This window comes from Pseudophryne corroboree, assembly GCF_028390025.1.
Source record: "Pseudophryne corroboree isolate aPseCor3 chromosome 7 unlocalized genomic scaffold, aPseCor3.hap2 SUPER_7_unloc_8, whole genome shotgun sequence".
Lineage (NCBI taxonomy): Eukaryota > Metazoa > Chordata > Amphibia > Anura > Myobatrachidae > Pseudophryne > Pseudophryne corroboree.
This window is the reverse complement of record NW_026967617.1, coordinates 442,735-466,043: the sequence shown is the minus strand read 5'-3', so window position 1 is coordinate 466,043 and position 23,309 is coordinate 442,735. Positions and strand designations below refer to the sequence as shown.

Genomic DNA, 23,309 nt, shown 5'->3' with positions numbered 1-23,309 from the left:
AGATGGTCAGACCAAGTCTTATTGACTAGCACTACAGCATTGAAGGTTGTCCAGAGAGAGACTTGGGTTCATTCGTCCCATTGTAAGAAGGTTGCTGATCCAGAGAGGTCCCGTGATAAGGAACAGACGGTAGAGGAAGTTGTATCACTGGAGTGTCTGTTCCAGGAGGACTGAGGCGGCACCTGAGCATTGAAAATCACAAGATCAAAAGCAGTTGTCGATTCCCTGTTCCCTTTTATTGTTTTTCTCCACTTCCCATCCCCTCTCCCTCAAATTATTTTTTCCCCCTTCTCATTCTTCTTCGTTTCCTCCTATAAGATGGACTTGCCCCAAGAGACTGTGATCCGGATTTTCCTGTTGACCATGATGTTGACCAGAGCAGTCTGTTCCGGCGAGAGTACCATGGAGGTCGAGAAAGGTTCTGGAATGGGTTCTGATGACAAAGATGGAGGCGTAGTTTTCCAAGAACAACTTAACCAACAAGTAAAGGCGAGTATCAGAAAACGATCCGATAGCATTGACAATAGAAGGAATTGTGAAGGATTGTTAGCTGAAGAAAACTGTATCTGTAGGCTCTGTGACAATGTAGTTGAGGATGGGTGCATCAAGAAATGCCAATCCAGTTTTAATATCCACATGGACCGGCAGCCCTTGAGTGACTATCACTCCTTAGTGGGTAGTGTGTTAAATCAAACAGATTGTTGGGTATGCTCTCAAGTACCTCAAGGTCATAGCAAATCAGGACTAGTACCATTTCCTTTAATGGTAGGGGAGGTACTTGAGCTAAAGGGTGGGGGACCGGTGGACAGGAGGTTTAATATCTCCAGTCCTCCTAGTTTGAAGCTCCACCAATATCATGTGGATAGATCCCTAATATGTTTTAACATTTCCAATCCCCGAAAGCCGGGAAATTGGGAAGTGTCATGGAGTAACCAAACCATGACCTTTTCATATAGAGCAGATAGAATGCCGACAGATACAGAGCTTATACGCCACATAGCCAGTAGAGAAAAATCTTTCCGATATAGGTATACCCTAGGAAGTAGGATTACGAGAGTTGGAGAGGTATCACCAGGATACTGTGCACATATCGTACAAACTGATACGTGTACCAGACAGATGGGAGAATTAGGGTTAGGAGATTTCACATGGAAGATGTGTAATATGGTTATGTCCTACTCCGTCCCATATGTTCTCCCCGATGATGCCTATTTCATATGCGGGAGGAAGGCGTATAAGTGGCTTGCCCCAAACTCTGAAGGATTGTGTTATATTGGAAAAGTACTGCCTGAAGTAATGACTGTATCACATGCCAAAATGAAAGATATACACCGTGGTGCCCAAGCTCCTTATACTCATACTCATTACGAGCACGTAGTTAAACGGCACCTGATAGAAAGAACAGAGCATCCGGCCTCTGACATGATCCATGAATCCACCGGGATTCAGGTTCTACTCGCGTTAGACATCACTCGCACCGCCAGAGGAGTGTTGAATTATAAATACATATCTGCGCTTGCAAATTTGTTAGACAATATCACAGAAATGTATGATGACACTTTTAGGTATACTGGAAGAGAGCTTCAAGCTTATAAAACAGAACTGGTTCAGCATAGAATGGTTCTTAATTATCTCACAGCAGTAACAGGTGGATATTGTGTCACACTGGCAACGCAGTACGGCGTGAAATGCTGCACATATATAACGAATAGTACCGAGGATCCGGTCGAGGTCATAGACCAGAAGATGGACGATATTATCCAATTAAAGTGGGAATTTCGCAGGAGACATAATCTCACCCTTGCTGCTGTGGGTAATGAGCTGACTGGTTGGGTGTCATGGTTGAACCCGTGAAATTGGTTCTCTGGTTTAGGAGAATGGGCTCAAGGAGTCATAATGGATGTAGGGAAGTTTCTTCTATGTATCTTAGGTGTTGTCATAACGATTGGCTTGACATTTAGATGCGGTCAGGCTTTAATGAAGTGCAAACGTAGTACCAGGGTAATGAGTCTAAGGAGTGAGGAAATTGTAATTCCAATGGATTTGATTTATGACCCAACTGTAGAAACAATGATGTGATGAAAATGCGATTATACGGTCCGTTTCTTTCACCTGTTTTTCCGGTTTTTCCAAGGTAAAAAGACCCACTTTTTGACGAGGAATTTGATGACCCTGTATACAGACAACTGATGGATTAAAGAAGAAGTTTTGACAACCTTATACACAGATATTTGATGAACTATGCCATAGACCCCCAGTTTCCCTAGAAATTTTAAAATTACGCTAGCCCAACACTTTTGTAAGTCTATGGACATTGACAAAGCTTTTTGCCCACACCTTTTGACAAAAGCCCAAAGAAGACTGCATTCAACAGACACCGAACAAGACTTCAACCGACAAATGTTCATTAACCTGACATAGAATACCACTGCATTTACCATAATTGTGTCTTATCTTCATCTCTACAACCTTCAGGTAATTACACACATAGGGGTAAATTTACTAAGGTCCCGATTTTGACCAAGATGCCGTTTTTTTTATCAAAGTGCCATCTCGGTAATTTACTAAGCAATAATCACGGCAGTGATGAGGGCATTCGTAATTTTTTGGAAGTCCAACAAAAAAAATACAAATGAATACACCATCGGTCAAAACGCGGCTGTTTAAGTATGAATCTCGGTAATTTACTAAGAAGTGCAAAGCAAAAAAAAACAAACACTGCCGTGAAAAATTACAACTCGTAAAAAAGTGCTAAAAAAAAACCAGACCTGCTTTTTTAATCCGTGATTGTATAGGCATGCACGGATCCATGAGATCCGTGCATGTATATCAGTGGGAAGGGGTTGGAAAGTGGTTATTTTCTTTAAAAAAATTGCGTGGGGTCCCCCCTCCTAAGCATAACCAGCCTCGGGCTCTTTGAGCCGATCCTGGTTGCAGAAATATGGGGAAAAAATTGACAGGGGTTCCCCCATATTTAAGCAACCAGCATCGGGCTCTGCGCCTGGTCCTGGTTCCAAAAATACGGGGGACAAAAAGAGTAGGGGTCCCCCGTATTTTTAAAACCAGCACCGGGCTCCACTAGCTGGACAGATAATGCCACAGCCGGGGGTCACTTTGATATAGTGCCCTGCGGCCGTGGCATCAAAAATCTAACTAGTCACCCCTGGCCGGGGTACCCTGGGGGAGTGGGGACCCCTTCAATCAAGGGGTCCCCCCCCCAGCCACCCAAGGGCCAGGGGTGAAGCCCGAGGCTGTCCCCCCCCATCCAATGGGCTGCGGATGGGGGGGCTGATAGCCTTTTGTGATAATGAAAATATATTGTTTTTAGTAGCAGTACTACAAGGCCCAGCAAGCCTCCCCCGCATGCTGGTACTTGGAGAACCACAAGTACCAGCATGCGGCGGAAAAACGGGCCCGCTGGTACCTGTAGTACTACTACTAAAAAAATACCCAAAAAAAGACAAGACACACACACCGTGAAAGTAAAGATTTATTACATACATGCACACAAACATACATACATACTTACCTTATGTTCACACGAGGGTCTGTCCTCTTCTCCAGTAGAATCCAAGGGGTACCTGTTGAATAAATTCTACTCACCAGATCCCGGGTCCCAGGGTCCTCGGGGCAACCATTTGTAATCCAGGTACTTGCATAAAATAACAAAACGGAAAGCCGAGCCACGAACTGAAAGGGGCCCCATGTTTTCACATGGGACTCCTTTCCCCGAATGCCAGAAACCCACTCTGACTTCTGTCTAAGTGGGTTTCTTCAGCCAATCAGGGAGCGCCACGTTGTAGCACCCTCCTGATCGGCTGTGTGCTCCTGTACTGAGTGACAGGCGGCACACGGCAGTGTTACAATGTAGCGCCTATGCGCTCCATTGTAACCAATGGTGGGAACTTTCTGCTCAGCGGTGACGTCACTTTAGGTCAACCGCAGGGCAGAAAGTTCCCACCATTGGTTACAATGTAGCGCATAGGCGCTACATTGTAACACTGCCGTGTGCCACCTGTCACTCAGTACAGGAGCACACAGCCGATCAGGAGGGTGCAACAACGTGGCGCTCCCTGATTGGCTGAAGAAACCCACTTAGACAGAAGTCAGAGTGGGTTTCAGGCATTCGGGGAAAGGAGTCTCATGTGAAAACATGGGGCCCCTTTCAGTTCGTGGCTCGGCTTTCCGTTTTGTTATTTTATGCAAGTACCTGGATTACAAATGGTTGCCCCGAGGACCCTGGGACCCGGGATCTGGTGAGTAGAATTTATTCAACAGGTACCCCTTGGATTCTACTGGAGAAGAGGACAGACCCTCGTGTGAACATAAGGTAAGTATGTATGTATGTTTGTGTGCATGTATGTAATAAATCTTTACTTTCACGGTGTGTGTGTCTTGTCTTTTTTTGGGTATTTTTTTTAGTAGTAGTACTACAGGTACCAGCGGGCCCGTTTTTCCGCCGCATGCTGGTACTTGTGGTTCTCCAAGTACCAGCATGCGGGGGAGGCTTGCTGGGCCTTGTAGTACTGCTACTAAAAACAATATCTTTTCATTATCACAAAAGGCTATCAGCCCCCCCATCCGCAGCCCATTGGATGGGGGGGGACAGCCTCGGGCTTCACCCCTGGCCCTTGGGTGGCTGGGGGGGGGGACCCCTTGATTGAAGGGGTCCCCACTCCCCCAGGGTACCCCGGCCAGGGGTGACTAGTTGGATTTTTGATGCCACGGCCGCAGGGCACTATATAAAAGTGACCCCCGGCTGTGGCATTATCTGTCCAGCTAGTGGAGCCCGGTGCTGGTTTTAAAAATACGGGGGACCCCTACTCTTTTTGTCCCCCGTATTTTTGGAACCAGGACCAGGCGCAGAGCCCGATGCTGGTTGCTTAAATATGGGGGAACCCCTGTCAATTTTTTCCCCATATTTCTGCAACCAGGATCGGCTCAAAGAGCCCGAGGCTGGTTATGCTTAGGAGAGGGGACCCCACGCAATTTTTTTTTTGGATTTTACAGTGTTTAATTTAAAAAAAAAAAAAAAATGAACCCCAGCACGGATCACACAGATCCGGCCGAGATTCATTGTAAAAAAGTCGGCAGTGTTTTGCTAATCACTGCCGTAAAAATAAAAAAAAAAACACGAATGACATCGACATCGGAACAAAAGAAAAACCCGAATACGACAGCTTAGTAAATCCGTCGTAACAAATTTAAAAAGTTGCAGTTTTACACTTTCGATGTCATTCGTGATTGAACTTTGACCTGAAACGGGAAAACACGAATCTTAGTAAATTTACCCCATAGTCGATAGGGAATACCCGCACAGATATCAGCATTCACATATTCCCCCATTCATGTATCATCAACTAAAATGTGCTCCCCCATTTTGTTACAACCACAGCCGAAAAGAGCTCGGTAAAGTTTGACAGCCCATCCACAGACCCGTACCACGGGATAAGAAGGAATTCAAATGTATACTTCGCAATACCTCGAAGCTTGATTTAAAACACGTACGGCACGATGATACATGACCCCCCAAACATGGATTCATACACACATGCTTCTGCTATCTCAATAGGTCATACCCTTTTCCTACCTTCTCCTCTCCTCCCTTACCCAATCATAGAAATGTATTTACACTTGATATATATTTTTCTCATTTTGAAATGTTTTAGGAAGTGGCAGTTATTGTTGACTGCCAAAGGGTGGACTGTCAAAGTCAGAAAAATATCACTATGCACACTGCCATATCTGCACCTCATGCGAGCTCCCGCTGCGCGTGCAAGAGCTCTCCCGTGCGTGCGCATACTCGCAGTCGCGTGCACCCGCAGGCGCACGATATGCGGATTTACGGTAGAGTTTGTATGCGTCTAGCGGGCGACTCAATCGATATATATTTTAACCATATAATGTATTTTGTAGATTATGGTCCCTTTGATAGAATCTGAAAGTTTAGTTAATATAGCATGTTCATGGACAGAGAGATCCCTCTTTGTTTGATACGAAGGGTCAGACATGAGTCATACAGTGGTGTTTAGTATCCATCGGAAGAGTATTTAATTAGCAATATTCCGGTGTTGGTTTGAAGCAGATTAATCGCTCGTGCGAATAGTTATGGACATAAGAAGTTTATGTACTTTTACTATTATTTGCACTTACTTATCCATGCGGCGGGAAACCTAGTTTCCCACCCACCTGAGCAGTTGGAAATAGTCACAGCCCACCTGTATGAATCAACCTATAACCTTTTGTTATAATGCGAAGACGAATTCCTGTGTCCAATGAACAATGAGATTGTAGGGACCATTGAATTGTATTGTGTGTGTGGGGCATAAATAGACAAGCCGATCATATCCAGCTCTCACTCTTCAACGGTTCTCATTGCTGATAATCGGGAGCTGGATATCCAGAGGCGCATGCGATCGTTCCCCTTGTGCGTAAGTTTTTCTCCGCAATCATATTGTCTTTATTGGTATTGTGGGCCATATCTCTCTCTCTCTCTCCTCTCCTCTTTCTCTCATTTTTTTCCTTAAACGTACTTGTATTGTATTGTATTTCCTGTGTAGTTATCTGGTTAGTTAGTCTATGTTATATTGGTAGTGTATGACTTGTATTGTATTATTCTTTTGCAAGTATAACATTCATATAAGGCGTTAGACCCTAAGCCCGGCATTTGTGTATTTCTTATGGTGTTAAGTATTCTCAGGTCTGTCGGAGACGCTCGAACAGCTTTAAGTTAATAAGGTTACATTGTGTTGCATCTACACCCCACTATTACACTAAGGTTTTTCCTGTATAATACATTGTTCATGGTTTACATGTAAAGGTTTAACATTGTGAGCGTCTGCGCCGCTGGTGATCTTCTCGTGGTCCCGAGCGTACGCTACGCTAAGCGATTGCTACGCAACGTGCGTACCCTTACGGTACTCCAGACGTCAATAGCGTACAGTGTTCTTAGGCCTCTTAAAGGGTTTTAAGTAAGATAAATATTTAGCTTTATCAAAACCTTTTAGGGTAACATAAATCCATGCCACTACTAAAGCATTTCTTGTGGCGCAGGGGAAACATCAAATGCACTCTATGCAGCTAGTCCCATGTTCAAATCCAACCCGCTCAGCTTAACATCCATATTATTTATTTACTTTTAATGGGATCATTCTATCAATTCATTTTTACCTTTAATTTTTGTTAATATTATTTCTATATTTCATTATTTTAACCCCTGGAATAATTACATTGCTGTTTAAACAACAAAAAGAATTGAAGAAAAAATAAAAATTAAACAGACAATTTAAGGATTCGAAGATTTAAATATTTAAAGATTTTAAAATTTAAAACAGGGAGGGGGGGAGGGAGGGGGGCCTTTTGGGAGAAGGAGGGGGAAAAAAAAAATAGAAAAAAAAATATATATATAGAACCAAGAGAAAGTGTAAAAAGAGGATGGAGGAAGAAATCTGATGTTCATTATTACTAGTGGATTTTACTAAAGAACTTTAAAGGAACACACACAACAGGATTATACAGTTTCATCCTAAGAGGAAAGCTGTTTCCAAAATAGCTACTTCTAATAATTTTGTTTATTTATTAAACATACAATAAATGGATATTCAATAAATAATATATTAGGTAAATCAATAGATAAAATCTTCAGAGACTGCCAATGTTGTTCAGTTCGATGCTCTCATTCAGACCATCAGGTGTAAGGGTACCCAAAGAAAAAATCCAAAATGCCTCCCTTGTCAAGTAAAGGAGATTCAACTGAGGCAGCACAAGGGAACTCTCATCTGGGGACAACAACTGCAGGGAGAACACATATTTTCAGATGAACATGGGAGGGCAGAAGGCTGCCTAATACTGAAGCACCCCCAAACAACAAACCAAATGCAACAACTAGTACAAGCATTCCTGGGGGAAGGCCTGCAGCAGATGGATTTGCATATGGTGATGTCATCCAAGCAGTGGGTCAAAGTTGGCTTCAACCCTCGTCTGCATATGAAAAGAGAAAAGGGGCGTGCAGGGCATGGCGGCCTTTTGCGGCGCTTGGATGACCCCTAATTCACATTAAACACCTCCACCCTCCTTCGGTGTGGGGCTCATGTTGGCTATGCCCCAGCCCCTGAAGCATTCAAGCTGATTACTTGCAGCAGCTAGGCACTGTAATAGCTCCAGAGCTGCTCTGTAAGGCAACTAAAAGGGTGTGGGCCCTGCAGCACTACCTGTAGTTCGCATTGTGCATTGGAAGGCACAAAGTAAGCAGACGGGAGAAGTCAAGATAGTGCGCAAGGGCATAGAAGGGAGTGGCTCAAGAAAAGAGAAGTGTAAACAGACAGCAAACTAGGCTGGAGAGAGACATGAGACAAAGAGATCTGAATTATACGAGAGCCGACCAGGGGAAACACAAATTATGCAGTCAAGTTTCCCACATTTGGGGATATCGCAGGAGCAGCACACCCAGAGTGCAATGGGTGAGCCTTGCCCTGGGAGAAGCACCTTCATGATCATAGTATTTCACCTAGCAGGTAAGTAGGAGTTGGGCTAGAGCTGGGGAGGGTCGCTGCTCGGGCACCCCCCTGTCAAGTGAAGGAGATCCAACTGAGGCAGCACAAGGGAACTCTCGAAAGAAGAACAAGGCTAGAGGAAGAGCTGAGACAAAGAAATCTGACTTTTACCAGAGCTGACCAGAGGAAAGCACAAACACAGCCCCCCACTACCACAAATAATGCAGTCGAGTTTCCAACATTTGGGGAAATCACAGGGGTCAGCATACCCAGAATGCAATGAATGAACCTCACCCTGGGAGAACAATCTTCATGACCATTGTATCTCCTATGCAAAATAAGTATGATTTGGGATAGGGCTGGGGAGGGCCGCTGCTCATGCACATCTCTGTCAAGTAAAGGCGATTCAACTGAGGCAGCACAAGGGAACTCTCATCTTGGGACAACAACTGCAGGGAGAACACATATTTTCAGATGAACATGGGAGGGCAGAAGGCTGCCTAATACTGAAGCACCCCCAAACAACAAACCAAATGCAACAACTAGTGCAAGCATTCCTGGGGAAGGCCTGCAGCAGATGGATTTGCATATGGTGATGTCATCCAAGCAGTGGGTCAAAGTTGGCTTCAACCCTCGTCTGCATATGAAAAGAAAAAAGGGATGTGCAGGGAATGGCGGCCTTTTGCGGAGCTTGGATGACCCCTAATTCGCATTAAACATCTCCACCCTCCTTCGGTGTGGGGCTCATGTTGGCTATGCCCCAGCCCCTGAAGCATTCAAGCTGATTTCTTGCAGCAGCTGGGCACTGTAACAGCTCCAGAGCTGCTCTGTAAAGCATGTAAAAGGGCATGGGCCCTGCAGCACTACCTGTAATTTGCATTGTGCGTTGGAAGGCACAAAGTAAGCAGACAGGAACGGTCAGAATAGTGCGCAAGGGCATAGAAGGGAGCGGCTCAAGAAAAGAGAAGTGGAAACAGACAGCAAACTAGGCTGGAGAGAGACCTGAGACAAAGAGATCTGAATTATACGAGAGCCGACCAGGGGAAACACAAATTATGCAGTCAAGTTTCCCACATTTGGGGAAATCACAGGGGCAGCACACCCAGAGTGCAATGGGTGAGCCTTGCTCTGGGAGAAGCACCTACATGATCATAGTATCTCACCTGGCAGGTAAGTAGGAGTTGGGCTAGAGCTGGGGAGGGTCGCTGCTCGGGCACCCCCCTGTCAAGTGAAGGAGATCCAACTGAGGCAGCACAAGGGAACTCTCGAAAGAAGAACAAGGCTAGAGGAAGATCTGAGACAAAGAAATCTGACTTTTACCAGAGCTGACCAGAGGAAAGCACAAACACAGTCCCCCACTACCACAAATAATGCCGTCAAGTTTCCCACATTTGGGGAAATCACAGGGGTCAGCATACCCAGAATGCAATGAATGAACCTCAACCTGGGAGAACAATCTTCATGACCATGGTATCTCCTATGCAAAATAAGTATGATTTGGGATAGAGCTGGGGAGGGCCGCTGCTCAGGCACATCTCTGTCAAGTAAAGAAGATTCAACTGAGGAAGCACAAGGGAACTCTCATCTGGGGACAACAACTGCAGGGAGAACACATATTTTCAGATGAACATGGGAGGGCAGAAGGCTGCCTAATACTGAAGCACCCCCAAACAACAAACCAAATGCAACAACTAGTGCAAGCATTCCTGGGGGAAGGCCTGCAGCAGATGGATTTGCATATGGTGATGTCATCCAAGCAGTGGGTCAAAGTTGGCTTCAACCCTCGTCTGCATATGAAAAGAAAAAAGGGATGTGCAGGGCATGGCGGCCTTTTGCGGCGCTTGGATGACCCCTAATTCGCATTAAACATCTCCACCCTCCTTCGGTGTGGGGCTCATGTTGGCTATGCCCCAGCCCCTGAAGCATTCAAGCTGATTTCTTGCAGCAGCTGGGCACTGTAACAGCTCCAGAGCTGCTCTGTAAAGCACGTAAAAGGGTGTGGGCCCTGCAGCACTACCTGTAGTTTGCATTGACGTTGGAAGGCACAAAGTAAGCAGACAGGAGAGGTCATAATAGTGCGCAAGGGCATAGAAGGGAGCGGCTCAAGAAAAGAGAAGTGGAAACAGACAGCAAACTAGGCTGGGGAGAGACCTGAGACAAAGAGATCTGAATTATACGAGAGCCGACCAGGGGAAACACAAATTATGCAGTCAAGTTTTCCACATTTGGGGAAATCGCAAGAGCAGCACACCCAGAGTGCAATGGGTGAGCCTTGCCCTGGGAGAAGCACCTTCATGATCATAGTATCTCACCTGGCAGGTAAGTAGGAGTTGGGCTAGAGCTGGGTAGGGTCGCTGCTCGGGCACTTCCCTGTCAAGTGAAGGAGATCCAACTGAGTCAGCACAAGGGAACTCTCGAAAGAAGAACAAGGCTAGAGGAAGATCTGAGACAAATAAATCTGACTTTTACCAGAGCTGACCAGAGGAAAGCACAAACACAGTCCCCCACTACCACAAATAATGAAGTCGAGTTTCCCACATTTGGGGAAATCACAGGGGTCAGCATACCCAGAATGCAATGAATGAACCTCACCCTGGGATAACAGTCTTCATTACCATGATATCTCCTATGCAAAATAAGTATGCTTTGGGATAGGGCTGGGGAGGGCCGCTGCTCAGGCACATCTCTGTCAAGTAAAGGAGATTCAACTGAGGCAGCACAAGGGAACTCTCATCTAGGGACAACAACTGCAGGGAGAACACATATTTTCAGATGAACATGGGAGGGCAGAAGGCTGCCTAATACTGAAGCACCCCCAAACAACAAACCAAATGCAACAACTAGTACAAGCATTCCTGGGGGAAGGTCTGCAGAAGACGGATTTGCATACAGTGATGTCATCCAAGCAGTGGGCCAAAGTTGGCTGGAACCCTCATCTGCATATGAAAAGAGAAAAGGGGTATGCAGGGAATGGCGGCCATTTGCGGCGCTTGGATGACCCTTAGTTCGCATTGAACACCCCCACCCTCCTTCGGTGTGGGGCTCATGTTGGCAATGCCCCAGCCCCTGAAGCATTCAAGCTGATTTCTTGCAGCAGCTTGGCACTGTAACAGCTCCAGAGCTGCTCTGTAATGCAAGTAAAAGTTTGTGGGCCCTGCAGCACTACCTGTAGTTTGCATTGTGCATTGGAAGGCACAAAGTAAGCAGACAGGAGGAGAAGTCAGTATAGTGCACAAGGGTATAGAAGGGAGGGGCTCAAAAAAAAAGAAGTGGAAACAGACTGCAAACTAGGCTGGAGAGAGACCTGAGACAAAGAGATCTGAATTATATGAAAGCCGACCAGTGGAAACACAAATTATGCAGTCAAGTTTCCCACATTTGGGGAAATCACAGGGGCAGCACACCCAGAGTGCAATGGGTGAGCCTTGCCCTGGGAGAAGCACCTTCATGATCATAGTATCTCACCTGGCAGGTAAGTAGGAGTTGGGCTAGAGCTGGGGAGGGTCGCTGCTTGGGCACCCCCCTGTCAAGTAAAGGAGATCCAACTGAGGCAGCACAAGGGAACTCTCGAAAGAAGAACAAGGCTAGAGGAAGATCTGAGACAAAGAAATCTGACTTTTACCAGAGCTGACCAGAGGAAAGCACAAACACAGTCCCCCACTACCACAAATAATGCAGTCAAGTTTCCCACATTTGGGGAAATCACAGGGGTCAGCATACCCAGAATGCAATGAATGAACCTCACCCTGGGAGAGCAATCTTCATGACCATGGTATCTCCTATGCAAAATAAGTATGATTTGGGATAGGGCTGGGGAGGGCCGCTGCTCAGGCACATCTCTGTCAAGTAAAGAAGATTCAACTGAGGCAGCACAAGGGAACTCTCATCTGGGGACAACAACTGCAGGGAGAACACATATTTTCAGATGAACATGGGAGGGCAGAAGGCTGCCTAATACTGAAGCACCCCCAAACAACAAACCAAATGCAACAACTAGTGCAAGCATTCCTGGGGGAAGGCCTGCAGCAGATGGATTTGCATATGGTGATGTCATCCAAGCAGTGGGTCAAAGTTGGCTTCAACCCTCGTCTGCATATGAAAAGAGAAAAGGGGCGTGCAGGGCATGGCGGCCTTTTGCGGCGCTTGGTTGACCCCTAGTTCGCATTAAACACCTCCACCCTCCTTCGGTGTGGGGCTCATGTTGGCTATGCCCCAGCCCCTGAAGCATTCAAGCTGATTTCTTGCAGAAGCTGGGCACTGTAACAGCTCCAGAGCTGCTCTGTATGGCAAGTAAAAGGGTGTGGGCCCTGCAGCACTACCTGTAGTTCGCATTGTGCGTTGGAAGGCACAAAGTAAGCAGATGGGAGAAGTCAGGATAGTGCGCAAGGGCATATAAGGGAGCGGCTCAAGAAAAGAGAAGTGGAAACAGACAGCAAACTAGGCTGGAGAGCTCTTCTGTCTATATTTTGCAAACCTGCTCTTGTCCTCTCCAGCTGCTCCATGTAGATTTGACGTCTGGAAAGGTGCATAACCCACTGACAAGCAGGCACACTCCTGCATGAGTTTTCTCTCTCACTAGCTGGATGATACACAATCATTTGCATGTGCTCCACCTCCGACACACCACCCACCCAACCACCCAGTGACCAGAGCCACCCACAAGCCAACTGGCTCCGTGATTTAATTTGCACAGTGTAGTCATCCAGGCAGCATGTCCTTCTCAATGGAAGGATCTCTGTTTCCATGGAATCTTCCACATTGGAATGCTGCGGAATAAAAAGGATTTAAATATTCAGCTTGCTAGCATTCAATGTACCTGCGGCTTGGCTTTAGCACATTGGTCTTCATCCTGTGGCCCTCCAGCTGCTGTGAAACTACACATCCCAGCATGCCCTGCCACATTTTTGCTATTAAGGTATGCTAAAACTGAGGCAGGGCATGCTGGGATGTGTAGTTCCACAGCAGCTGGAGGGTCGCAGGTTGAAGACCCATGTTCTAGCATGCCTGTTCTATGATGCATGTACCGTGATGTCACAATCAGCTTGGAATGGGGTGTCTAGCAGGCATTTGCTGACAGACACTTGAGGGAGACACACATCAGGAGATGCAGCATATCGGAGGTCTTCGATGCCTTTCCAGCAAATGCACACCACCTGCTGCTGGTCTGGACACAAAACAATGCCCACAATCGAAGTCCCAAAATGCCCAACTACAGGATTCATGTAAGTAGTGAATTTAGGAATGAATTTAGAAGTAGGAAATGAAGTTAGTTCACAAGTACATTCAAATTCAGATCTAAAGTCTAGGTAGGCCTCACGTCCTGGCAGCCCCCAGCATTTAAAAATGCCTTGATTAGAGGTAGAGAATTAAATGTAGATAAGAAGTAGACGCAAAATAAGACTCCACAGAGCAGTTATCAGGTGTCTTTATCAATTGTTGCATTTAAAAAATCAAGCAATTAGGGAACACAATGTTGCAACAATGTAACCCTATTTGCAAAATAGTACTAAATAAGTTTGTCGATGTAAGACATTTGCTAAGGCGCATTTAAAACACACTGGAAAATGCAACTGAATCTGTTTTTGGAGGCTAGAATAGGAAATGTGCATCGGTCCAACAAGTACTGAAAGCTCTTCTACCATCTTCCTTTTCTGAAAAGCCATTTAATATATGGTTCCCAGATAGGGGACATATCAGATATTGCCTTTCAAAAGCAGCAAATATCATACCACTTCTATTGCCATCAAAGATAAACATTGATTGTTTTCAGATATTGGATTGAAAAAGCAGTCTTTATTGACATAAAGAAGCAAAAAAACATACATAAACATTACACACATAAGTACTGTGTTGCAGCACAGCCAAAACACAATACAAATGCTGTCGGTATAGTACAGTTCAAGAACTACAGCACAGGCCAGCCTACACTATAAATCATGAACTGCACTATACATTTAAACTATACAATAATACAACAGTTAATAAGGCTATGTGTGTGGAGTGTAAGAGGGTGAGGGAATCACAAGACCAAAGCTTTATTGTAACACAGTCACATATAAGGGGAGGGGCAATAAATAGAAAGGTATCCTTTACTATAGAATGTAGTCCAATCCGACCTCTGTGCTCTTCCACAACTGAAAAACGGATAGTGTTCCCAAGCCTTCCATCCTGGAATATTTTTGGTCTTTCGCCAATGAAGAAAACAATCCCTCCCTCCAGCAGACCCTTCAACCACGATACAAGATCACAGCCAAAAGGCCGAGAAGCAACTACACTTGAGCTTAACAAAAATGGCTAAAACTTAGTGGAGGAAAGTGCAGTGCACCAAAACATAAGCTGACACAATCATGGAGAATGTGCCAGCATATATGCTCTTCTATCTATATTTTGCAAACCTGCTCTTGTCCCCTCCAGCTGCTCTATGTAGATTTGACGTCTGGCAAGGTGCATAACCCACTGACAAGCAGGCACACTCCTGCATGAGTTTTCTCTCTCACTAGCTGGATGATACACAATCATTTGCATGTGCTCCACCTCCGACACACCACCCACCCAACCACCCAGTCACCAGAGCCACCCACAAACCAACTGGCTCCGTGATTTAATTTGCACAGTGTAGTCATCCAGGCAGCATGTCCTTCTCAATGGAAGGATCTCTGGTTCCATGGAATCATCCACATTGGAATGCTGCAGAACAAAAAGGATTTAAATATTCAGCTTGCTAGCATTCAATGTACCTGCGGCTTGGCTCTAGCACATGGGTCTTCATCCTGTGGCCCTCCAGCTGCTGTGAAACTACTCATCCCAGCATGCCCTGCCACAGTTTTGCTATTAAGGTATGCTAAAACTGAGGCAGGGCATGCTGGGATGTGTAGTTCCACAGCAGCTGGAGGGTCGCAGGTTGAAGACCCATGTTCTAGCATGCCTGTTCTATGATGCATGTACCGTGATGTCACAATCAGCTTGGAATGGGGTGTCTAGCAGGCATTTGCTGACAGACACTTGAGGGAGACACACATCAGGAGATGCAACATATCGGAGGTCTTCGATGCCTTTCCAGCAAATGCACACCACCTGCTGCTGGTCTGGACACAAAACAATGCCCACAATCGAAGTCCCAAAATGCCCAACTACAGGATTCATGTAAGTAGTGAATTTAGGAATGAATTTAGAAGTAGGAAATTAAGTTAGTTCACAAGTACATTCAAATTCAGATCTAAAGTCTAGGTAGGCCTCACGTCCTGGCAGCCCCCAGCACTTAAAAATGCCTTGATTAGAGGTAGAGAATTAAATGTAGATAAAAAGTAGACACAAAATAAGACTCCACAGAGCAGTTATCTGGTGTCTTTATCAATTGTTGCATTTAAAAAATCAAGCAATTAGGGAACACAATGTTGCAACAATGTAACCCTATTTGCAAAATAGTACTAAATAAGTTTGTCGATGTAAGACATTTGCAAAGGCGCATCCAAAACACGCTGGAAAATGCAACTGAATCTGTTTTTGGAGGCTAGAATAGGAAATGAGCATCGGTCCTACAAGTACTGAAAGCTCTTCTCCCATCTCCCTTTTCTGAAAAGCCATTTAATATATGGTTCCCAGATAGGGGACATATCAGATATTGCCTTTCAAAAGCAGCAAATATCATACCACTTCTATTGCCATCAAAGATAAACATTGATTGTTTTCAGATATTGGATTGAAAAAGCAGTCTTTATTGACATAAAGAAGCAAAAAAAACATACATAAACATTACACACATAAGTACCGTGTTGCAGCACAGCCAAAACACAATACAAATGCTGTCGGTATAGTACAGTTCAAGAACTACAGCACAGGCCAGCCTACACTATAAATTTAAACAATACAATAATACAACAGTTAATAAGGCTATGGGTGTGGAGTGTAAGAGGGTGAGGGAATCACAAGCCCGAAGCTTTATTGAAAGACAGACACATATAAAGGGAGGATTAATAAATACAAAGATATCCTTTACTATAGAATGTAGTCCAATCCGGTCTTTCAACTCTTCCACAACTGAAAAACGGATAGTGTTCCCAAGCCTTCCATCCTGGAATATCTTCAGTCTCTCGCCAATGAAGAAAACAATCCCTCCAGCAGACCCTTCAACCACGATACAAGATCACAGCCAAAAGGGCGAGAAGCAACTACACTTGCGTTTAACCAAAATGGCTAAAACTTAGTGAAGGAAAGTGCAGTGCACCAAAACATAAGCTGACACAATCATGGAGAATGCGCCAGCATATATGCTCTTCTATCTATATTTTGCAAACCTGCTCTTGTCCCCTCCAGCTGCTCCATGTAGATTTGACGCCTGGCAAGGTGCATAACCCACTGACAAGCAGGCACACTCCTGCATGAGTTTTCACTCTCACTAGCTGGATGATACACATTCATTTGCATGTGCTCCACCTCCGACACACCGCCCACCCAACCACCCAGTCACCAGAGCCACCAACAAGCCAACTGGCTCCGTGATTTAATTTGCACAGTGCAGTCATCCAGGCAGCATGTCCTTCTCAATGGAATAATCTCTGGTTCCATGGAATCTTCCGCATTGGAATGCTGCGGAACAAAAAGGATTTAAACATTCAGCTTGCTAGCATTCAATGTACCTGCGGCTTGGCTCTAGCACATGGGTCTTCATCCTGTGGCCCTCCAGCTGCTGTGAAACTACACATCCCAGCATGCCCTGCCACAGTTTTGCTATTAAGGTATGCTAAAACTGAGGCAGGGCATGCTGGTATATGTAGTTCCACAGCAGCTGGAGGGTCGCAGGTTGAAGACCCATATTCTAGCATGCCTGTTCTATGATGCATGTTCCGTGATGTCACAATCAGCTTGGAATGGGGTGTCTAGCATGCATTTGCTGACAGCCACTTGAGGGAGACACACATCAGGAGATGCAGCATATCGGAGGTCTTCGATGCCTTTCCAGCAAATGCACACCACCAGCTGCTGGTCTGGACACAAAACAATGCCCACAATTGAAGGCTCAAAATGCCCAACTACAGGATTAATGTAAGTAGTGAATTTAGGAATGAATTTAGAAGTAGGAAATTAAGTTAGTTCACAAGTACATTCAAATTCAGATCTAAAGTCTAGGTAGGCCTCACGTCCTGGCAGCCCCCAGCATTTAAAAATGCCTTGATTAGAGGTAGGGAATTAAATGTAGATAAGAAGTAGACACAAAATAAGACTCCACAGAGCAATTATCAGGTGTCTTTATCAATTGTTGCATTTAAAAAAATCAAGCAATTAGGGAACACAATGTTGCGACAATGTAACCCTATTTGCAAAATAGTACTAAATAAGTTTGTCGATGTAAGACATTTGCAAAGGCGCAAACAAAACACGCTGGAAAATGCAACTGAATCTGTTTTTGGAGGTTAGAATAGATGCAGGATCAAGTAGCTCAATGGGTAGGGTATTTGATTAGAATTCAACAGGTTATAGGTTTGAATCCTGGGTATGATAGTTTGAGGTGTTATTTAATAAAGTATGTTTATATATTAGTCACACATGGCTTACTTGTACAAATGGCATGTCACCAGTTAGTGCTGACTGCTGATATGCCATTTGCACAAACACGCCATGTGTGACTGTATATGCATTTAAGGAGGGCACCCCGGCAATACCACAAACCATTGAGTGTCAAGTATACTAGATATATCTTCATATCTCATGTGCTTTCTCTGAGACCAATCTTGTTATGCCCCTTCCCCACAAGGCATGCGCCTTTTGTCCATATTGCAAAAATGGGGAGGGGGGGGGGCATATAATTATCTGTCACAGGGCACCAAAAAGTCTAGTTATGGCTCTGGTATGCATTATGTAATCTGGCAGACCATATCTCCAACACTGGCTGGTTGGAATAGAAATCCGGTTATCTATGTGAGCAAATGACCATCAACGATTTACTCTCAAACACTAGAAAATGGACAAAAATGGTCCCCTAAACAAATTGGTTAAATTTTGGGTTTAACTAATTTGTGTAATGACCATTTTTGACCACTTTTCTAGTGTTTGGGAGCAAATGGTTAATTGACATTTGCTCCTATACATTACCAGATTTTCATTCCATCCATCCAGACTGGATAGATAGCCTGACAGATAATTGTGTAGTGTACGCCTAGGATAACTGTCAGTTGTGCTTTCTTTTATGACGGCACATAAATGGGTGGGCAGATCCAGAGCAAGCACTGCCCACTCATGCATAGTTGTCAACTGATGTGAAGTTCCAGGGGGCAATCTCAGTTATAAAGAAAAGTATCTGGAAATTGTCCCTAGTTTAAAAAAAAAATAAAAAAAATTGATCAACTCCATTTATTTAGTATGATATCCCAGGTGATAGGATGCCGGCAGTCAGAACAACATACTTTATTAAATAACACATCTCAAACTACCATACCCAGGATTCAAACCTATAACCTGTTGAATTCTAATCAAACACCCTACCTATTGAGCTATTTGATCCTGCATAAAAATTGTGAACATTATATGAAGCTATTGGTACTTTGAAAAAAAAAGTATCAGCATTACAACGCAGCAGATCCATGCAGTTTGCAGCCACACACTACATGTATCTGCTCAGCCACAATGCTGATTATTTCTTCACAAAGTACAAGGTGAGCTCCAAACAGAATTCTCTAGCTTAGAATTATGCCAAACCTAGAAGTCGGGCCCCCCACCCTGGGATCCCCCAGAGGGAGGCCTGCACCGTCATGCGGCAGGCTTGTCCGTTTTGGAAGCAGGCTGATGGGCAGCCCAGGCTTGCTTCAGTCTGTGCTTGGCAGGTCTGGAAGCATGAGCTTGCTTTGGGTATGCCTGACCTTGGGTACGCTTTACCTTGAGGATGAAAGGGCCAAGGGAAAGTACTTTTAGCCTTCTGCGTGGTAGGAGTCATACTAGGTAGGCAAGCTGTTTTAGCAGTAGCCAGATCAGCTACAATCTTATTGAGGTCTTCTCCAAAGAGAGTGTCTCCCTTGAAAGGAAGCACCTCCAGGGTTTTCTTGGAATCCATATCCACCGACCAGGATCTCAACCAGCTGTATAAAGTATTACCTTGGAACTGGCTCTCCACTCCCCATTATCTGGTTATCATGGCTTCCTCCGCCAGTGTCCAGACTCGCTTGCTGAAGCTCGGCCACTTCTTCCTAGCAGCAGGCTCCTGGATCACTGGGCAGCAGAGGTGCTTTGGAGCCGGAAGGCGGCGGAGCAATCAGGCAGGCAGTTGCAGTGCTGCCCAGCTATCTGTGGTGTGAGAAGAAGCAGGGGCACCCCACCGCTGGCAGTGCTGCAGCTAGCGGTGGTGGCAGCGGCGAGGCTGCTGGGCTGGGTCTTGAAAAAGGTGGAAAGAAGGGTGTTACGGCATGGAATGTACAAACTGCGAGACCCTGCTGGTAGCGCCTTTGTCTATTTAGTAGGAAGGGCACGTAACAGCCGGAGGGCAATGGAGGAAGCCCCTTTAGGGCTGGAGCCCGGCGGCAACTGACTCCGTTGTCTCTGGCAGTTCCGCCCCTGGACTAGAGGAATGGTCAAGAACATGGCAACATTTAATGCCAAAAAATGCAAAATCATACACGTCTCAAAAATACAAAGGCTAACTATAATATTAAGGGCATTATAATGGCAAGAGGAAAGCTATCTAAGTATTACTATTTCAGGTGAGCAATGTAACAAAGCAATAGGAAAGGCAAGTCAGATGCTTGTTTGCATAGGTAAAGAACCAGTAGCAGAAAAAAGTAATACAGGTTGAGTATCCCATATCAAAATATTCCGAAATACGGAATATTCCGAAATACGGACTTTTTTGAGTGAGACTGAGATAGTGAAACCTTTGTTTTTTGATGGCTCAGTGTACACAAACTTTGTTTAATACTCAAAGTTATTAAAAATATTGTATTAAATGAACTTCAGACTGTGTGTATAAGGGGGGTAATTCCAAGTTGATCGCAGCAGGAAATTTTTTAGCAGTTGGGCAAAACCATGTGCACTGCAGGTGTGGCAGATATAACATTTGCAGAGAGAGTTAGATTTGGGTGGGTTATTTTATTTTATTTTATTTCTGTGCAGGGTAAATACTGGCTGCTTTATTTTTACACTGCAAATTAGATTGCAGATTGAACACTCCACACCCAAATCTAACTCTCTCTGCACATGTTATATCTGCCTCCCCTGCAGTGCACATGGTTTTGCCCAATTGCTAACAGAATTCCTGCTGCGATCAACTTGGAATTACCCCCAAGGTGTATATGACACATAAATGAATTCTGTGAATGTACACACACTTTGTTTAATGCACAAAGTTATAAAAAATATTGGCTAAAATGACCTTCAGGCTGTGTGTATATGGTATATATGAAACATAAATGCATTCTGTGCTTAGATTTAGGTCCCATCACCATAATATCTCGTTATGGTATGCAATTATTCCAAAATACAGAAAAATCCGATATCCAAAATTCCTCTGGTCCCAAGCATTTTGGATAAGGGATACTCAACCTGTAATGCCACTGTATAGGTCCTTGGTACAGCCACATTTAGAATCCTGTGTTCAGTTCCAGAAGCCATATCTCAAGCGCCTTGAGTCCTGTTGGAGAAAGAGCACTATATAAATAAATAGTATCAAAATTTGTTTCACGGCACCCCTAGGCCAAAGTTTTTTTTATTGAGAAATTCAGAAAAAAATATAAAATTAAGTAAATTGTGTTTATAGCATGTCATCCTCAGGTTCAGTTATGTTGTGAGGGAATGGTTTTGCCAATTTAATAAAGTATAAATAATTTTAATTGGTCCTGGACCACCAAACTATGCTACCAGTGCAAGAACCCCAGTTTGGAAACTACTGCCATAAAATAAACCTTTTTTTGTTTTTTTTAAACTACATGTAATACACCTTAGATCTCAGTTCCTAAAAGGTTTTAAACCCTTGCATACAGTAAACTACACATATTTAAAAATCCTACACCGGGCACAAGTGCTCACGGGCCAATTTCATGGCAGTCTCGGATAGGAGGGCATTGTGGATTCACCAAGGGAATGCTGATGCTGACTCCAAGAAGCCTCTTCAAGATCGCAGGAGCAGAGTCCTCTGCTTCTGCCAAATCCACTGCATGACGCTGGGGCTCTCTTGCAGGAGCCCACACCAGTGGGGGGCACCAGGGGCGGAACTACTGGCAGGGCAGGCAGTGCATTGCACTGGGGCCCCGCCGCACTCAAGGGCCCACAGCCGCCGGCATTACAATGAGTCACAATGACTCATTGTATCATGCCGCAGCCGCACACCAGCGCTCCCGTCGGGTCTGCGTCCTGCGACTCCCGCCGCCCGCCCGTCGTAACGAACAGATCAGGCCAGGGCACTACGGGCAGCAGCCGCAGCACCAGACACGCTGCCGCCTCTGTAACACACGAAGAGGGAGGAGGGTCGCTTTGAGATGAGAGGAGCAGCGGCACGGAGGGGGGGGGAGGAGGAGGAGGGAGGTGAAGGAAGGAGCCGCAGCAGCGCTTTGTTACTGGTGGAGGCGCTGCTGCTGCTGCCCCTCTGCTTCACTATAGGCTGTCTTCCGAGAACAGCCTATAGTGAAGCAGAGGGGCAGCAGCGCCTCCACCAATAACACAGCGCTGCTGCGGCTCCCTCCTCTACCTCCCTCCTCCTCCTTCTCTACTGCCCGGGAATCGTCAAGCTGCACGAGGAGCCTGAGCCAGCGGAGAGGGTAAGTATAATTCTTCTTTCTTTCTTTCTTTCTTTCTTTCTTTCTTTCTTTCTTTCTTTCTTTCTTTCTTTCTTTCTTTCTTTCTTTCTTCTCTTTCTTTCTTGGGACTGCCTGCCGCTATGTGTAAAAAGGGGGAATCTGCCTGCCGCTATGTGTAAAAAGGGGGAATCTGCCTGCCGCTATGTGTAAAAAGGGGGAATCTGCCTGCCGCTATGTGTAAAAAGGGGGAATCTGCCTGCAGCTATGTGTAAAAGGGGGGAATCTGCCTGCAGCTATGTGTTAAAAGGGGGAATCTGCCTGCAGCTATGTGTAAAAAGGGGGACTGCCTGCCGCAATGTGTAAAAAGGGGGAATCTGCCTGCCGCTATGTGTAAAAAGGGGGAATCTGCCTGCAGCTATGTGTAAAAAGGGGGACTGCCTGCCGCAATGTGTAAAAAGGGGGAATCTGCCTGCCGCAATGTGTAAAAAGGGGGAAGCTGCTTGCCGCAATGTGTAAAAAGGGGGAATCTGCTTGCCGCAATGTGTAACAAGGGGGAATCTGCCTGCCGTAATGTGTAACAAGGGGGATGCTGTCTGCCGTAATGTGTAACAAGGGCACGCTGTCTGCCAAAATGTGTAACAAGGGCAAGCTGTCTGCTGTAATGTGTTACAAGGGCAAGCTGTCTGCTGTAATGTGTAAAAAGTGTACGATGTCTGCCATTATGTGTAACAAGGGCAGGCAGACTGCTGTTATGTGAAAAAAGTGTACGCTGTCTGCCGCTATGTTTAACAAGGGCAGGCTGTCTGCCGTTATGTGTAAAAAGTGTACGCTGTCTGCCGCTATGTTTAACAAGGGCAGGCTGTCTGCCGTTATGTGAAAAAAATGTACGCTGTCTGCCGCTATGTGTAACAAGGGCACGCTGTCTGCCGTTGTGTAAAAAAGGGGGATGCTGTCTGCCGTAATGTGTAAAAAGGGGACGCTGTCTGCTGTAATGTGTAAAAAGAGGACGCTGTCTGCTGTAATGTGTAAAAAGAGGAATCTGTCCGCCGTAAGGTGTAAAAGGGTCTCTACCTGGTGTAGTGGTGCTACTGTGGGGTGTAAT

At 45.3% G+C, this 23,309-nt stretch overlaps 8 non-coding genes across 8 annotated transcripts; all 8 read right to left on the bottom strand.

Moving 5' to 3' along the window:
- Positions 1-8,358: 8,358 nt before the first annotated feature.
- On the bottom strand, positions 8,359-8,521 carry LOC134987228 (U1 spliceosomal RNA). The gene has a single exon (XR_010192926.1). It is a non-coding gene; the product is annotated as a U1 spliceosomal RNA (small nuclear RNA).
- A 152-nt stretch (positions 8,522-8,673) lies between these two features.
- Positions 8,674-8,837, bottom strand: LOC134987249 (U1 spliceosomal RNA). The gene has a single exon (XR_010192946.1). It is a non-coding gene; the product is annotated as a U1 spliceosomal RNA (small nuclear RNA).
- Positions 8,838-9,507: 670 nt separating this feature from the next.
- On the bottom strand, positions 9,508-9,670 carry LOC134987229 (U1 spliceosomal RNA). Its single transcript, XR_010192927.1, has one exon. It is a non-coding gene; the product is annotated as a U1 spliceosomal RNA (small nuclear RNA).
- A 152-nt stretch (positions 9,671-9,822) lies between these two features.
- On the bottom strand, positions 9,823-9,986 carry LOC134987194 (U1 spliceosomal RNA). The gene has a single exon (XR_010192894.1). It is a non-coding gene; the product is annotated as a U1 spliceosomal RNA (small nuclear RNA).
- Positions 9,987-10,656: 670 nt separating this feature from the next.
- On the bottom strand, positions 10,657-10,819 carry LOC134987217 (U1 spliceosomal RNA). Its single transcript, XR_010192916.1, has one exon. It is a non-coding gene; the product is annotated as a U1 spliceosomal RNA (small nuclear RNA).
- A 152-nt stretch (positions 10,820-10,971) lies between these two features.
- LOC134987199 (U1 spliceosomal RNA) lies at positions 10,972-11,135 on the bottom strand. The gene has a single exon (XR_010192899.1). It is a non-coding gene; the product is annotated as a U1 spliceosomal RNA (small nuclear RNA).
- Positions 11,136-11,809: 674 nt separating this feature from the next.
- On the bottom strand, positions 11,810-11,972 carry LOC134987216 (U1 spliceosomal RNA). The gene has a single exon (XR_010192915.1). It is a non-coding gene; the product is annotated as a U1 spliceosomal RNA (small nuclear RNA).
- A 152-nt stretch (positions 11,973-12,124) lies between these two features.
- Positions 12,125-12,288, bottom strand: LOC134987261 (U1 spliceosomal RNA). The gene has a single exon (XR_010192958.1). It is a non-coding gene; the product is annotated as a U1 spliceosomal RNA (small nuclear RNA).
- Positions 12,289-23,309: the final 11,021 nt, after the last annotated feature.